At 46.4% G+C, this 17,462-nt stretch overlaps 1 protein-coding gene across 1 annotated transcript in view; it reads right to left on the bottom strand.

Annotated features, from left to right (window-relative positions):
- Nucleotides 1-16,999, bottom strand: part of rap1b (RAP1B, member of RAS oncogene family) — a 61,356-nt gene extending 44,357 nt beyond the window's left edge. The window contains exon 1 of the mRNA XM_042080081.1: nt 16,864-16,999. The gene's annotated coding sequence lies outside the window, so the exon portion shown is untranslated. The remainder of the gene's footprint in view (nt 1-16,863) is intronic.
- Nucleotides 17,000-17,462: the final 463 nt, after the last annotated feature.

The raw sequence follows: 17,462 nt of genomic DNA, 5'->3' as shown, positions 1-17,462 counted from the left end.
AATAATAATAATCGGTCGGTATTAACGCAAGTTTACAACCGGCAAGTCGGTTGGACTAAAAGGGGGAAAAAAAAAAATATTTGAGTCGGTTCTAAATTGACAGGGTCGGTCGGGTTACGGCAAACGAAAATATTTTTAAGGATGGCCTAAGAGAATGAGTATTAAATAGGCCAAGCAGGGAGGACGAACAGAAAAAAGCAAAAACAAAGAATGAATGAAGACAGAGGGGTGTGTGTGTGTGTGTGTGTGTGTGTGTGTGTGTGTGTGTGTGTGTGTGTGTGTGTGTGTGTAGAGGACCGGATTATGTGGTTATGCAATGAGGGGGAGAGCTGTACACACACATAGGATTTGTGGCTACATGCGAGGACAGAGCCCAACAGTGACTTGCTCACGCTGTGGACACGTAATCTCCCACGTTTACACACACACCCTTACACACACGCAATCCCCCTCATTTACACACACACACACACACACACACAATCCCCCTCATTTACACACACACACCCTTACACACACGCAATCCCCCTCATTTACACACACACACACACACCCACACACACAATCTCCCTTTGGGCTATGATGATGAGTATCTGCATGAGTGTGTTGGTGTGTGTGTGTGTGTGTGTGTGTGTGTTGGTGTGGGTGGGTGTGTGTGTGTGTTAGTGTGGGTGGGTGTGTTCAGCAGGTTCTGAATTTCCCTTTTGCCTTCCATCTTTCTGTCTCCTCCCTCTGCCGATGGTTTAACACAAGGGATGATTGACCCCCATAACATCATGCATGCTGATGCTCACACACACACACATACAAATGTACACAGACACACCCATACACACACGCCATCTCCCCCTGTTCGTTTCCTGCTTTTACCCAGCATGCTTTGGGACTGATTGCACATGCTGCACGGCCCTGCCCTAAAGCCTCAGCCTCTCTCTAACAGGCCATAGCAACCCCGAGAGCGAGAGAGAGAGAGAGAGAGACAAGGCAGGGCAACCAAGCAGCACAGAAGACCTCAGAAAAACAGAGAGAGAGAGAGAGAGAGAGAGAGAGAGATAAGAACAGAGGGATTTCACAACAGGAGGAGATTCCTTTGTGTCTGTCTATGTACTGTATGTGATTGCAAAGCTAAACGTAAACCGTTCACGCTCATTCTAATTCTTGAAGGAAGAAATTGATGATGTGAAGTTTAATCACTGAGCTCATCACACCTGTCATCACACCTGATTTATGCTCCAATATGCTGTTTATGTGTGTGTGTGTGTGTGTGTGTGAGTGAGAGAGAGACAGACACACAGACGGGTCAATCAGGCAAGAAGACTTCAGACAGACAGGCATGTACTAACACACACACACACACACACACACACACACACACACACACACACGCCAGGATCTTTTAAGTGTAATCCGTTGACACAAAGATGGCCAAAGATGGTTTTATGGAGAGCCTTGAAGAGTAAATTAGCATCCAGCAGGCAGCTCCTCTGGGGAAAACGGATCCGTCACTGGCTTTGGCCCCCACCACCACCACTACCACTATATGTGTATACACACACATCCATGCAATTGCAAATGTATGCATACAGGCAAACACATGCATAAACACACTAACACACACACACACACACACTGGCACACACACACGGCATAGGGCTGACAGATATTGCACGCTTTTTTAAACTTGGTCCCTCCCCCAATCCTTCTCCCTTTCTCTCACACACACACACACACTCCTGATGGCAAGATGCAAGACCATGTAAAAGGCTAAATAAACAGATACCAGCCTCTGTGCCCAAATATGTCGGTGTGTCTGTCTATGTGTATGAGGTGTGTGTGTTTGTGTGTGTGTGTGTGTGTGAAGTCCTGGGGTCATCAGCATAGGGTGCTGGGTGGTGTGTGTTATTGTGGCAGTGAGGCGGCAGGAAGCACCCGCTGGTAGTGATTAGGGTCTCACACACACACACACGGTCATGCAGTGGCGGAAACCCGATAGCTGAATCTAATGAACCACAGACAGAAAGAAAAGAGGCGCTACCCTCCTCACACACTTATACGTGCGCACACACACACACTCACACATATAACCTGTTACTTAAAAAAACACAAACTCCTCATGGCTCCTCCTCCTTTTTGTCTAAGAGCCACTGCACTGCACGAGCACGCACAAGAGAGAGAGAGAGAGAGAGAGAGAGAGAGAGAGAGAGAGAGAGAGAGAGAGAGAGAGAGAGAAGGCTGAGAAAGGGGAGGGAGAGAAATGAGGGAAAGCAAAAACAGTCAAACTGACATGAGCATTCCAGAGAGAGAGAGAGGCAGATGAAGGGGGGGGGGGAGGGAGAGAGAGGGGTAGAGAGAGGGAGCAAAAGGGAGAGAGAGATGAATAGAGAGAGAGAGAGGAGGTAGGAAGATATGGGGGGGGGGCAGAGGGCAACAAGGGGAGGAGAGAAGAAGAGATAGTAGAGAGAGAGAAAGAAAGAAAGAAAGAGAAAGAGAGACAGAGAGAAAGATCAGTGTTTACCTCCCTGGCTCTACTTCCTGTGTGCCCAGGGCCCATGAGAGAGAGAGAGGGACAGGGACAGGGAGGAGAGGAAGAGAGGGAGGAGAGGTGAAGAGGAAGAGAGGAAGAAGAGGTGAAGAGGAAGAGAGGAAGAGGTGAAGAGGAAGAGAGGGAGGAGAGGAAGAGAGGAAGAAGAGATGGAGGAAGAGAGGGAGGAGAGGAAGAAGAGGTGGAGAGGAAGAGAGGGAAGAGAGGGAAGAGAGGTGGAGAGAGGCTAGATGAGCACAGAGGGATGAGCAATGACAGCTCACATCTGTGTGACTGCTCCACCGCTTAGCAGTGCAACAGGATCACACACACACACACACACACACACACACACACACACACACACACACACACACACACACACAAGTATGTGTATTTCCTTGTGTACTGTATGTGTGTGTGTGAGTGAGAATGTGTGTGTGTGTGTGTGTGTGTGTGTGTGTGTGTGTGTGTGTGTGTGTACGCGCTGTGGCTTTAGGCTGCTCTAACTGAACCCCTCTCCTGAGAAACATGAGCCGTGTGCCGTAATCTACACTGCATGGCCCAGCAGACTGATAATAATGCAGCCAAGTTACACACCCTGGGTCAACTGCTCAAACAACAGCAAGACAAGAGTGTGTGTGTGTGTGTGTGCTCTACATGTACCACTAATGCAGTACAAGTGTCTGTGTGTGTGTGTGTGTGTGTGTGTGTGTAGGGAGACCTGTACCTTTTTGTATGTTTATCCCTATATTTCCACATGTACAAATAAAAAAAAAAAAGAGTTGTTGTTGTGTGTGTGTGTGTGTGTGTGTGTGTGTGTGTGTGTGTGTGTGTGTGTGTGTGTGTGTATGTAAATGGCTTTTTAATGTCAGACGCAGATTTAGACTGGTGTGAATCCCAGATGAGCTTGGCCTGAGGGTTCTACTTCACTGGACCTGCCTGGGCACTCCGTCTCTCCTCTGAAGGGTACCACTGGGTGGTCGATGCTCTCTGTCCAGTTCGTCAAAATAATGCTAGCGCCACCGTCGGCAGTGACACTGTCGTCACCGCGCCGCGCCAACTTAATATCCACAGAGTCTTAAGAGTCTCAGCGCCCTCTTAGCCTTCTCTGAGCACTGACATTAAGGGGTGGCATTTAGACAACTCATTACCACGGTAACCCCTACTGTGACAGATGATGAGGTGTGTGTGTGTGGGATAGAGAGTGAGCGTGTCTGAAGTAATGTTTAATACCTGCAGGTGAGTGTGTGTGTCTCTCCTCACTGGAGGTGTTTTACAGAGGTGGCTGGGTTCCAGAGCAAGTAAGATGGCAGATGTTGAGATGTGACTTATTCTGAAAAACCTGAACACAGTAGTAATCCCTGGGTTTAACACTAGAGGCCTGACAATCAAACAAACAAGCCTCAGTGTGTAAACATCTCATTACACTCAGAGCACAGCGAGATCAGGGAACCCAATAAGGCTCATGGTGTTGATGCCAGAGGTCCAAGTCTCACAGCATCTTGAACACACACAAACACACACACACACTATTCTGACCATTGAGTGTGAGCCTAAGAAGCAATCAGCAGTTGCTTAACTTTGCCCATTGCAGTAACTGTCAAACAAATAATTCTCAGCCTTTCAAATTCACAAATGATTCTGTGCTGATACCGACGGAAGCAGGCAGAAGCCAGAGCCCACTCACAGGTGATGAGTCTAGGTGAACAAACAGGTGAACAGACAGGTGAGTGGTCCAGGTGAACAGACCGGTGAGTTTAGCAGCAGACGCAGACAGTGGGTGCACAGGGCTTGTGGTGTTTTAGATGGGCCCGGTCAGAGCACTGAGTGGGTGTGATGGGAGCCAGTTGTGATTGGCCGGACTCACTGAGTGGGTGTTATGGGAGCCTGTTTTGATTGGCCGGGCTCAGGCCTCCATCTCTGACTCAGACAGAGACGGCCTGGGCGGCAGGGCTTTAGGACGACGACTCTATTTTTTACCCATCAGACGTCCGCATCGACAGGGAGAGACAGGGAGCGGGGGGGGCAGACAGACGTGAGTTTTAGAGAGAGAGAGAGAGAGAGAGAGAGAGAGAGAGGAGAGAGAGAGAGAGAGAGAGAGAGAGAGAGAGAGAGAGAGAGAGAGAGAGAGAGAGAAAAGGCAGCAAACGCTGACAAAGCCCGGTCTGGTATTCAGCGCTGTGCGCGAGTGTGTGTGTGTGTTTTAGCTGAGCAGGCGGTGCATTAGATATTGGCTGGGACTGGTCCAGAGTAAACATCACTGCGCCTGGGTCTCGCCTGGTTCAACTCAAAAACCAGTACAGCAGATAATGCTGAGAACACAAAGGAACTGCATAACACACACGCACACACACACACACACACACACACACACACTTAACACAAAGCCCAATTAATCTCAAAACATACACACATCACCAGGTTCAAACATTTCAAACATGTGACCTGCAGGCAAAAGCAACTGCACAAATCAAGACCAGACTAATCAACCAGCTTCTGCTCTCCTCAGCAGATTAGCCGACTAGCCCAAGCGTCATAAAGCATAAATCATGGGGCTAATTACGCCACCCGCAAAACTAAGAAAATGAATCGATCTCCTTTATGCTCCCAGGACACCCGGTAATCAAAGGCTAATCATGAATGCTTGCCACAATAGGTTACAGCCTCACACACACACACAAATCAACATGTTGCACAAGAATGAAGAACGAGAGAAGGAGAGAGAAAGACACCTGCTCATCCCACAAAGCACTGAATTAGATGAACATTGTTTTGGAACAAGTACTGATGAACTAATCTGTCAATTATCTGCTTGTCTACTAATAAACATTTAAGAGAGAGAGAGAGAGAGAGAGAGAGAGAGAGAGAGAGAGAGAGAGAGAGAGAGAGAGAGAGAGAGAGAGAGAGAGAGAGAGAGAGAGAGAGAGAGAGAGAGATGGTTGTCGTCATCCTCCTTCCTCCCCCACTCCTCCGTGTGTGTGTTATGACAGCAGGGGGTGAGCAGGGCGCAGTCTTGTTCAGACTCCCGTTGGTGTCACCCAGGGGAAAAACAGCTAAATATTTCGACAGAGGAGGCAGAGCGTGAGTCAAAGCGCCCACACAACACACACACACGCGCATATTCCTCTAGGGATATCTCAGAAAAATAGGGTTAATAAATGATTAAGTGGAGAGCAAGTTCAAGCAAAGACGTGTGTATTGGCCCCCCACACACACACACACACACACACACACACCAGCTGATGGATGAAAGCTGGCATTCATACAAAGTCCTAGAGTGCTTCTATGGGAGAGGTCAAGCTGAATCTCTCTCACTCTTGCAGTCTCACACACTCTCTCACACACACACGCACTGTTTTTGGACCAACAGAGAACGGGTTCTTGAACCGGTTCCATTCAGAACTCTTTGTAGCTTGGTGTTATCTAGTGAACCAGCCCGCATGTCCACCAGTTTAGAACAGAAGCAGAATGTGTCATCAACAGAGGGTGTTGCATAAACAGCAGATACACAGGAGACAATATGACAGTGATGTTTGTTCATCAAAATGACTTCACTAGCTTAACTGTGTCATGCTAGCTAACTCGTTTTTGTTTACTTGTGGCAATGGTTGCTAAGGAGGGAAAACTCATGCTTTTAGTTCAGAGACACACAACTGTCACTGTAAACTGACACATCCACTCCAGGTTCACAAACTATTTTTTTCTTTTGGTTCCAACTTTTCAGATTCCGAACCGATTTGTTATTGGTCAAAAGGGTCTGAACAGCTCAACATCTGGAGCATGAACTTGAACTTGGTTGATGGAAAAGAGCACATACACAGCAAAATAACACAACTGAACTCCTCAGACAAAAGAGCTCACACACACACGCTTTTCCAAGTTCTTCAACCACGCACGTACACAGACAAATATGAACAAAAACAGACACACACACACACAAACCTTGTCTACACTGATGCCTGGCCTCACTCTAAGGCCGGCTCTGTAAGAGCTTCTGGATTTCTGAGGTAGGTGAACGAGGTGAGGACAGGACAGGAGTGCACATACACACACACAGTCCCAGTGAAGTGGTCAGAGGAGATGAAGCTGACTGAGAGGAGTGGCCACCTTGACCAAGAACACTCCACTTGACGCAGACACTTACACACACGCACTTAAGTCCAGCTCCCCTCAAATTCTCCCAGTCACTTCCCACTCATTTGCTTGCACTCTTTTCCTTCTTTTATTCCCCCCCTCATTCTCTCTCTTCCTCTGTCTCTCACACTGCAATATGTTACTTTTATGGCGCCGTCTGTAAATGTCAACTCTGCGGCCTCAGATCTTCTCCCATGACCCCATAAAACACACAGTGTGTGTAGGCACTCACTTGCTCACTCAAACACACAGAGAATTCCAGTGGATACTGTTGTTGATTTCCTCTCATCAAGGTGGTAGACACGTGTGTGTGTGTGTGTGTGTGTGTGTGTGTGTGTGTGTGTGTGTGTGTGTGTGTGTCAAATTTTGTGTATTGGGGGGAGACCTTTGAAGTGTTTATATTTACTTTCACTTTCGCTCTCATGCCAGAGTCGGCCATATGTGGATGGCCTTTTAGCACCGCTTATGGAAATAAACTCTGCTTCCCGACACGCCGTAGCAGCCATGTTGTTTCTTTAAGCAAGACAGCTCACGTCAAGCACTGCAGGAATGTCTAATGAGCACCTGTGTGCATACTATAGGTTTGTGTGTGTGTGTGTGTGTCTAAGAAAAACAGGATACGATAGGACAGGTCAGCAGCCTAGATCTCAGGGCCATGGCAGAGTCATCCCTCATACGGAGGGCCCGTTTCCCATGTCCCCCCTGGTCAGCACAGTCAACGGACCAATCAGAGGTGTCTGTGATGGGCTCTCTCTTCCTCGGGCGCGAGCTGAGTCTCAACTCGGTGAACATGATTGTGATGTGAGCACGCTCAAAAAGCCTTTTCCGCCACAGAACTGTCTTCCACTGAACTCACTTTATCGCTGTCTCCCTCCCTCTCCCTCACACACTGGACTAATGCAGGATTTTGCCTGGAGTCAGATCACTCCAGTGGTTGTTGTGTGTCTGTGTTTGTGAGTACATTTGCTTGACTCTGTGTGTGTGTGTGTGTGTGTGTGTGCGCGTGTGTGAAATGACATTGAGACCCTACCAAAAGGCTAGTGTGACGCAAACAGTACCCGAAGCTGTCTACGTGCATTTTTTCTAAGTGTCTTCTTTAGTTAGGCCACTGAGAGGTTTGTAGTGTTACATTACTGAATTACCACAAAGACACAGCAACACACACACACCAGTGTGTCAGTCAGAGACTGGAACAGTGACCAAGTCAACATCAACAACAGCATCATCAACAGCAGCAGCAGCAGCAGCAGTAACTGCCACAGAGGAGATATACAGAGGTTCCCCTCTGCCAAAATAAATCTAAATTTACGGAAATAAGAAACATTACACAAATAAGAAGGTTGTAACAATCAACCTTTTACCTTTGGCTGTGTTAACTAAAATGCACAAGGGGTTCTTTTGAAAGATTAAGCAGATTAACAATAAACACTGTCAGTTCGTTACGAGATGCATGAAACAATGTACAAATCGGAGTGCATCCGACACTTAATCAAAACTATAGCATTGACAACGGTATCTTCAGTTTACCTGCAGTAAAGGAAAACACGCACCAAACAATAAACCAGAATCGCGCACAGTATAGCGCTTTATATTTTCACACATTAAATGACCCACACAACCCCAAATTATTTCAATGTCCTTTGTTTTAGTCCCGAAAATAAACCTAGAAGTCCAAACTAAGCGAAAGATATCCTGTCCTTTGCCAGGACGCCTGCAAGAGTCTGTATAATCCCAACAAGGAAACGAGAAGGCCGCTACCAGCGAATTGTCCCGCGACGTAAACAAAAATGTTAATCCACAATAAAGGGAAAAAACGATCGGCTTGCAGTTATACCACGCAAAATAGAAAAACAATCGGTCTCACCAACTCCGGTGAATAAATCCAGCCAGCCGACTGCAAAGGCTTTCTTGACGCGTCCTCTTTTTGGTAACGCGCTGGTCTTCCACACACTACAAGCGGCGTTTAACTTATATAAAGTCCATTTCCACCGTAGGGATACTTTCTTTCTATTTACCCATTAAAAGAAACAGTTTACAATACTTTTAGCTACAGCACTGAGTACTAGCGCCACACATTCAAAAACCTCACACAGACTTGCTACTCTCTTCAGACTGCCCCCACTATATAAGTTTGAGTGCGCGGTGACAGTGTCCACATACAAATCACCCATATCCATACCATCATACACAGTGGAAATAAAGCATGATAAATACATATAAATAAGTACATATTCATATCACACTGATATTATATGAGACCTACAGACATATATAATACTTAATTTTAAGTAATGGCACCTAAACTAATGTGGCAGTGTCACAAGGTATAGAGGTTAAAATACATGCTAAAAGGTATAGGGGTTCAAATATATGCTAAAAGGTATAGAGGTTAAAATATATGCTAAAAGGTATAGAGGTTAAAATATATGCTAAACGGTATAGAAGTTAAAATATACTAAAAGGTAGAGAGGTTAAAATATATGCTAAAAGGTAGAGGTTAGTCGCCATTAAGGTGGAATCAGAGTAATCAGCTGGTATCCAGGAGCTGCAAAGATCCCTGTTGCTAAGCTCCACTTCCTGTCAATCACATTTCCATCAAACGCCATCAGCAGGGGATGGGAGAGGAAAGGTTGAAGAAGAAAAAAACAACACTCTCATTTGGCAGCACAGGCAGACGTAACCGAGTGTGTCAGATTATACCCAACATCCTAACAGAAGTCAATGAAAGACCAGCCAAACGACACATTAGTTTGGCTTAGGGATGTAACGACACATTAGTTTGGCTTAGGGATGTAACGACACATTAGTTTGGCTTAGGGATGTAACGGTATAAAAATGTAACCTCACGGTTATAGTGACCAAAATATCACGGTTTTCGGTACGACCACGGTATTTCTAAAAGTGTGTTCAATATGTTCAGAAAGCACTGATAGGCCTACACAAGCTGAAATAGTTTCAAAAAGTGTCCCGTTCACTTTTTTCTTCATGTTTGGCTATGTGCTTATAGCTTAACTTACCCTACCATAACTTGGAGTTTGCTATTTCTGTTATTTGGATGCAATGAGTGAGACCGAAGTAAGCGTTCAAAATAAAACTTTAGGCTACTGTATTCTCCTGATAACGTGAGTGGAATGGATTTAATGTGGACACGAACATAAAAAGACGCAGAGTGGCTACATGATACAGTGCACATTTTGTGGTGAAAAAGTTCCGCCTTTTAAAATCAGATGTAGCCTAATCCGAATCGTAGTTAAAGCCATCAATTAGACAACAGAATCAGTAGGGTACCAGTTTTGTTCCATTGTACCAGGCCTACTGTATGTCAAAAGCATGCTCGGATGAAGCTTGGAAGGATTAAACACACGGTTTCCACACCGCGGTAATCAACAGTGATAATCATGATGTTTGAAATGAAAACGGTAATTATTATAGTCAACATTTTTATCGTGGTTTACCATTATACCGGTAATCGTTACATCCCTAGTTTGGGCTAGTTCATCTCTCTCCACAATCAGACAGCTGTTAGTAAAAATAAACAGCACAAAACAAGCGCTGGAGTGGTGCTCTATGCATGTTAATGCACATGCTAACACACACACAGAAAACAGCCTTCAGCATGGCAGCCTCTTCTCACGTACGCTAGCTGATTAGCATCTCTCTCTCTCTCTCTCTCTCTCTCCATTTTTCTCTCCTCCATCTCGGTCTCCATGCCGTGTCGTCTGTACTGCTCCAGGTAAGAGTGGCTTTTAAGAGGCAACACGGTCCAGTAATAAGAGCACGAGCTGTGCTGCTGCCCTGTTATTTACACCAACTCACACAGTTTACAAACAACACACACACACACACACACACACACACACACACACACACACACACACAGTTCACAAGCAGACTCGCTCTCACACACACAGTTCACAAGCAGACTCTCTCTCACACACACACAGTTCACAAGCAGACTCTCTCTCTCACACACACACACAGTTCACAAGCAGACTCTCTCTCTCACACACACACACACACAGTTCACAAGCAGACTCACACACACACACACACACACACACACAGGTGCCAGACTCCAGCCTGAAACCCTTTGGTTCACCACAGGACTCCGGAGGACAGAGCTGTAATCAGCACACCGGTCATCAACGCCAGGACTCAAAACACACACACACACACACACACACATAAACACATACACACACACACACAGGAAGAGAGAGGAGAAGGAGAAGAAGTGGGGGATGGTCAAGGAAAGGTGGACAGAAAAGAGCAGAAGAACTGAGAGCAGGAAGTGGAAGAAACGGACAGACATCGCAGGCGGGTGGGAACTGAAAGGTGGACAGGACATTGTTGGAGACCAAAAGAGAGTAGGGGACAGAGGAGGAGATGAATGACGAAGACCGGGACGTGCGGAGAAGAGAAAAGAGTGGACAGAGGAGATGAATGACGAAGACCGGGACGTGCGGAGAAGAGAAAAGAGTGGACAAGGAAGACATGGACACAAGAGAAGAGGAGAAATGAGGAGAGGAGGAAGAGGTGGATGGTGGATTTATTTTCTTTCTCTCTCTCTCCTCCCTGTAGCTGCTTGACTGTTTGCTGGCCCTTGCTCTCTGCTGCGGGGGGGGGCAGCCGGGCACCTTATCAAGCGTGACGATAACATCACCCTGCGGTTACCAGCACTTCACGCATTTACACACAACACAACACAGCTGAGCTAAGGAGAGGAGAGGAGGAGGAGAGAGTGGAGGAGGGAGAGAGTGGAGAGAGGGAGAGAGAGAGAGAGAGAGAGAGAGAAAATGGACGAATGAAAGGGTGATCAGCTGCTGTGAAGATCAGAGCTCCAAGTACACACACACAAACAGACAGACAGTCGCACAAGCAGCGACAGAGACAGACACAGACACAGAGACAAAATAACTCTTTGGGTTTGGGGGTATTATTTTTTAAATCGCTGGGAAAGCAAGACAGAAAAAATGACTTCGCTTAAGCACCTGGCCTGATCAGTTAACGCTAAGGTCATTCTGCAAGGAGATCAACTAATCTACACAGCACACAACAAACACAGCAAAGTAAACCTGGGCAGCTCAACTCAGAGTCAGTTGTACAACTCCTAATAGAAGAGTCCTATACCGTCATCTTGTTAAGAGTTAAAAAGGCTGTAGGACTCTTTGATTCTGAGGTTTACCACCCCCCGCCCTGAGTTAACTTACCTAGCGTTGTCACTAAACTAAACTGGACACAGTGGACACAGTGCCTCATACAGGCTGCGTGGTGAGAGGAGCTCACATGATCCGTCTCATTGTGTGTCCAGACATCTCAGCTTTCTGCTGCTGGGGACAGCACAGGCTCATTGCCTCAAAAGGCCTTGGATGAGGAGGGCCGGCCTTTAAAATGCTAAATATGCCTCCATTTACACATGCATGCACGTGTATGCACACACACACACACAGACAGAGGCGGGTGTACACTCACACACACACGTGCCCCTTGACTATTAAAAACTCTCTGATCCATGCTGTGCCGAGTGGCAGACGGTAAAGGAGAAGGACAAAAAAAGTGACTGTAGCAACCAGGAAACAGATGCGAAACACTACACCTCACAAGCCATGTTAAAACACACACACACACACACACACACAACACCAAAACAACCAGGTACTATAAGAACCCCCCCCCCCACACACACACACACACACAGAAACTCAAATAAAACCTTACTAGCGCCAGACAAGGGAGTGCAGATGCAGTTTAAAGTGTCCTGCTCTTGTTTTAGCTACTAAATGATGCTGAGCAATCCCATGATACTGAACAATCAATAGCCTAAGCTGGGGGTGGGGGGGTTGCTGACACCTGATAGAGATCCGGAGGCTAAAGGCGGCAGGAACTAGGAGCCCCCTCCACACACACACACACACACACACACACACACACACACACACACACACACTAATCTGTTTCCGGAGAGGAGTAACTAATCATCCTGGGTGTGGAGGGCAGCATAGTCTCAGCCATTCCCAGCTCCTCTCTCCCCACAAAACGTGGGCCTTCTGGCCCTTCAGATTACCATTGCATCATGGTGGTATTTCACGCGATGTCAAAGCCGCCTACCAAACCATTTAAAAACCAATACGCTGCCACAAAAGGTCAAGCTTGTTACCTACAAGGCAATTAACAGACATAAGGCCTCACATTAATCACAAAGACCAGAAACGGCACATAATGGAGCCTTTCGACCAGTCTTCCAGCTCGTTCTCCCAGAGACTGGGGGAGAAGCGTGAGGGCCTGCAGCGCACAGGGGCTACAGAGGCCTTTCACACCGGCTTGCTCAGTATCGCAGCAAAGTGAAAACTACACAAGGCCAAACTGTGAGATACGAACAGCGGATTTGGTGTTCGGCAGACGGCACTTCACCCACATAACACCCACTTAAAGGCGAAAAAGATTACACACGCGCACACACACACCAACCACAACGAGATCACAGACACAACACATATTATTACTTTTTGGAGGGAGATATCCAGGCCGATTGTGTAACATTAAAAACATGTCCCTCCTCCCCATTGTACTCACACACACACACACACACACACACTTTATTAGCCCAAAGCAAATAACAGTGGTGGCGTCGATGCCACAGCACCCAGCCCAGTCGTGGCCACCATAAGAGGCTTAAAGCGGGCGAGAGAAACAGCTGGCACACCGCCAGATTAGCATGAAGGCAAAGGAGCAACAGGCGTCGTGATGGACATCCACTTAGCTTTACGGCCTCTGGACTCCTCAGCTGACAAACTAACAACACAAGCAGGCCTGCAGGCAAGGGGGCGTTCTGTGCGCAAACACTGATAGCCACCATCACTACCGCAACCACTGCCGCCATGGCCCCCTGACTTATAGCCGATGCCAAGCTGGTTTATTTCTAAAGCTTTAAAAAAAGGAGCAATATAAGAGACTCATTTGAATATGGGATTTGCATTCGTAATATCTTTTGGGTTGTCGAATAAGGTCCATAAAGAAATACTGGCCTTTTACCACCGAGTGGGAGTGGGTTTGGCTATATCTGGAGATATTTAACTAGCGTGTTGCCTGAAAAGGAAAAAAAAACTCCCCAAAACTTCCTCATTGTGATAGGTTAGATTAGAAATAGCCTCAATGGCTTGTATGCTTGCTGCGAACAATGATGCGAGTAGCTCACTAAGGAAATGGGTTTCGGGATAAAAACGTGCCATTTGTTTTTATGAGCAATCAAACCAGGCGTGTGGGCCGACAACAAGCCATGCTGGGATATCAGCAGACAGCGCTGACAGATCCATAAGGGAGCAGGCATGGGGTACCACGCCCAGTGCTCATCAACTCCCACAGAGTTTCATTAAGACGGCGAAAGGTTTCAATTCCTTTCCTCCTTTATGGAGCCAACCTCAAGGAAACATCAAAGAATAGGCTGTAGTCAGTGGCAACGCCCACTGTTAAGGCCCTTTCACACCAAGTCTGAAGTTTTGGACGAAATAATTGAACAAAATCTCGAACGGATATTTCGTTCTTGGCGTGAAAGGGCCTTCACAGTGCAGAAACTGAACCCGGGTCAGTCTGCGGAGCCCTGCTACAGCACTTGCGGCACAAGGAGGAAGGAAAGCGTGACAGGGCCACGGTGTTTCACAAGCCCCTTTGGCCCACAGGAGGAAGTGGGCCAACCAGCACGCAGAGATGGACACAAATGTCCCTTTCCCTCCACCACCCTGCGCTATGCCGCGCTCTTCCTCTAACTCACCTCCCCTGTCCAGTCCTCGGAGGCCTTTGTTGGTCTCCAATGGGATCCCAGAGAATCTGGCTCACGGCAGCCTGAGGTAGGTTTTTGCTAGAAGTAGTTTTTCTATCAGTGTCTGTCTATCAATTCTCTCGTTCGATCCCAGAGTAAAAAATAAAAAGAACCACCTCCTCTCTGTTGCTGTGCTGAATTGAGATCTGAACGCAGCGAAGTTCCCTTTCTACAAACCCAAATAATTTGGGGTTCCCCCTCTTCCAAAGGTGGCCCCTATTGGCTGATTCTGACCCCGATTGGGCCCCGATGTGGCTGAACACGTCCAGCCTCGGCCTTGATTTTGCGAAAGCAATTTAGCACACACTCCCCAAGTCTGATTGATCTACAGACGCTGGCAAAAACAACTGCTGAAAGGCAACAATCGCCTATGACTAAATGCCTTTTTAGAACGCCCATTATCCTCTACACCACGCCACAGACCCTTGCAGGACCCAGACAACACGTTTCTTTTTCGCTCCTTTTTTGTGTGCAGGGGGATGGCAGCGAACACAAAGCTGCATTCCAGCGGGCCCAAGAGGACACACTATCACTTCAGTTCCTTCCCCTACTGCAGGCAAAATACGGGCCGTCCTGAGAGGGGACACCACCACTGGAGTCAGCCAGGTCACCATGGCCAGACCCCACACCTCTGTCCACCCTGATGTCCCTTGGCAATGCCCAGTATGAGTAGAGTTGCTACAACTAGAACTAGTACCTTAAATTAGCACCGGGGATTTCAATTCAAACTTGTATCATTGGGAACGCAGTGGGTATGGCCTATGCAAGAAGGCCACTGTTGAAACCAACTGTTCTGTTCCTGGGTTCTACTTTGCTGTTGTGTTTAGCCATGTCACAAGATCGGGCAGAGTAAACAGCCCTATCTGGGAGAATGAGAGTTGGGTGAGAACCACTCCTTCTCTTGAACAAACAGAATCAAGTTAATGGAAAAGTGTGTGTCTACAGCACATCAGAATGGTGCCATGTTTCTCCTTTGTCACAGGAAGCATATGGCCTCTGTGCAGTCAGATAGTCTATGTGGGGAACATGTAGCATACAGCGGTATCTTGCCCATTAAAGCATCGTCTGTGGTGCATTATTCAAAGATTCAACTTCCATATATAGGCCTACCCAATAGCTTGACTTTCTCCCTCTAGTCTAGTCCACTTATAGCTATATTGTCAAAAGTAGAGTACGTACTTCACAACCACATTATTTTCAGATTTCAGATAGATTTGGAAACGATTTTGCCTAGAACGAAGGGGTAAGAAGGGATTAGAATTGAAAGGACACATGCAACAAGATCTAGCCCTTCCTCTGCTCAACGCCCTATCGGGACATCTGAGTTTCACATCCTCTTGCAAACGCACTTATCTGAAACTCGCCATCAGACACCCCGGGCGATGAACGCCAGGATGGCTGCATTTAACATTAGTTAGCCCTCTTGTCGGATCATCGTCTTATGATGATGAAATCGAAGATAAAAACGAAAACCATTTACTTCACAGTCCGGACACTTCGATCGTCTAAATGCTACAACACGACCGATCGTTTGGTTCGGTGACACCTAACGTTACAACATATGCCGACGACAATTCTTCTCTCTTGGTGAAGTAAATATGGCATACACAAGTAGTTAAATTACACCAAAAGCACTTTCAAATATGATTAGCCTATAGCTAATAATATATTTCTACCAAATGTAACTTAAATCTTTCTGTGAAGAGGAAACTAGTTGTCCTCTAGTGTTCGACACAGTAGCAAACTAGGCGGGGCCCATAATCACTCGCATCAAGAACAAACTGCGAGACTTATAGCTACATAGACGTGTTTTGGGCGAATTGTAGGCTACTACTCTTGAAAACTGTCCGTATATCCAAAAGCACACAGCTTTGTTGGATAACAAAACAATCCATCTATGAATACCAGTCGGAACAATGTGTGACAAACAATTCGGCTTTCTTTTAACTACACATTCGTACAACTTTTCCATTTCCGCTATAACTTCCAGTCACACAGACAGACAGGCAGGCTAGAATCAAACGCCATTCTTTATATACGCCACCGAGAGAAAAGACGGCAACATTTCGCCTAAAACACCAAGAGCTCCACGATCACCATAGTGGTTGCTTGGTATTACATAGAGTCTGGTAAATGTAAGGAGTTGAATTGTTTCACTCATGCTCCGCCATATTCTAGACATTTGACCTGCTCTTCCGCAAGCCGTGTGTTGTGCATTTCAGAGCCGGTTTCTGGTTTTGCTGGCAGACAGTTAGTCGCGGGCGATATGCATGTACAATTCATCAACCTCGGTCATTCTCGGGAGTCCTCCGATGATCTTTCACACAACATAAATGTGGTAGCGACACAATTAACAATTCAAACGAAATGGTAAAGGTCCATTACTTACAGTTATCCTCTGCTGCTCCAATCTGGCTGTGCCTCTCCCTATGCTGGTTCGCTCGTCAGGGTGAGGTTTTGAGTTTTGCATGACGTTGCAGCCTCGGTTTCAGCACCACTATGAGAATGCTCTGCCCACAATTGGTAGTGCTAGATACAACAGAGGATTCATAACTCGAACAAGACAGCATAGGCCTATATGATCTATCAGAAATCTCTTGGTTGTAGGCCTAGGAATTTACATTTAGGTGAATGAATTAGATGCATGCATTGTACGTGAAAACGTTAACCTGTCCCCGATTAAATATGTCAATGAAATCCAGTATCATAGGTGTGTGTGGGAAATTAAAGGGAATGAATGAATAATGCGCTGCAAATTAGGTGGAACGCATTGTATTTTTCCATTAAATTCAATGTTTATGTTATTGAATGTTATGATAGACTTATGTGGGAATATGTGGGACAGGCCTAATTGGCATTAACAGAAAACATAGTTGTGTCATGTTTAATGGGTATTAAGATTGTCCGTATTTATCTATTTATCATATCTATTAACATCATATTCTTTGAAATTTAGAACTTATTTTGTTTTTAGTTTGGGGTTACATC

The sequence above is a fragment of the Alosa sapidissima genome, chromosome 23 (assembly GCF_018492685.1).
Source record: "Alosa sapidissima isolate fAloSap1 chromosome 23, fAloSap1.pri, whole genome shotgun sequence".
Lineage (NCBI taxonomy): Eukaryota > Metazoa > Chordata > Actinopteri > Clupeiformes > Clupeidae > Alosa > Alosa sapidissima.
Note: the sequence above shows the minus strand (reverse complement) of the source record. Positions and strands in the feature narration are given on the sequence as shown.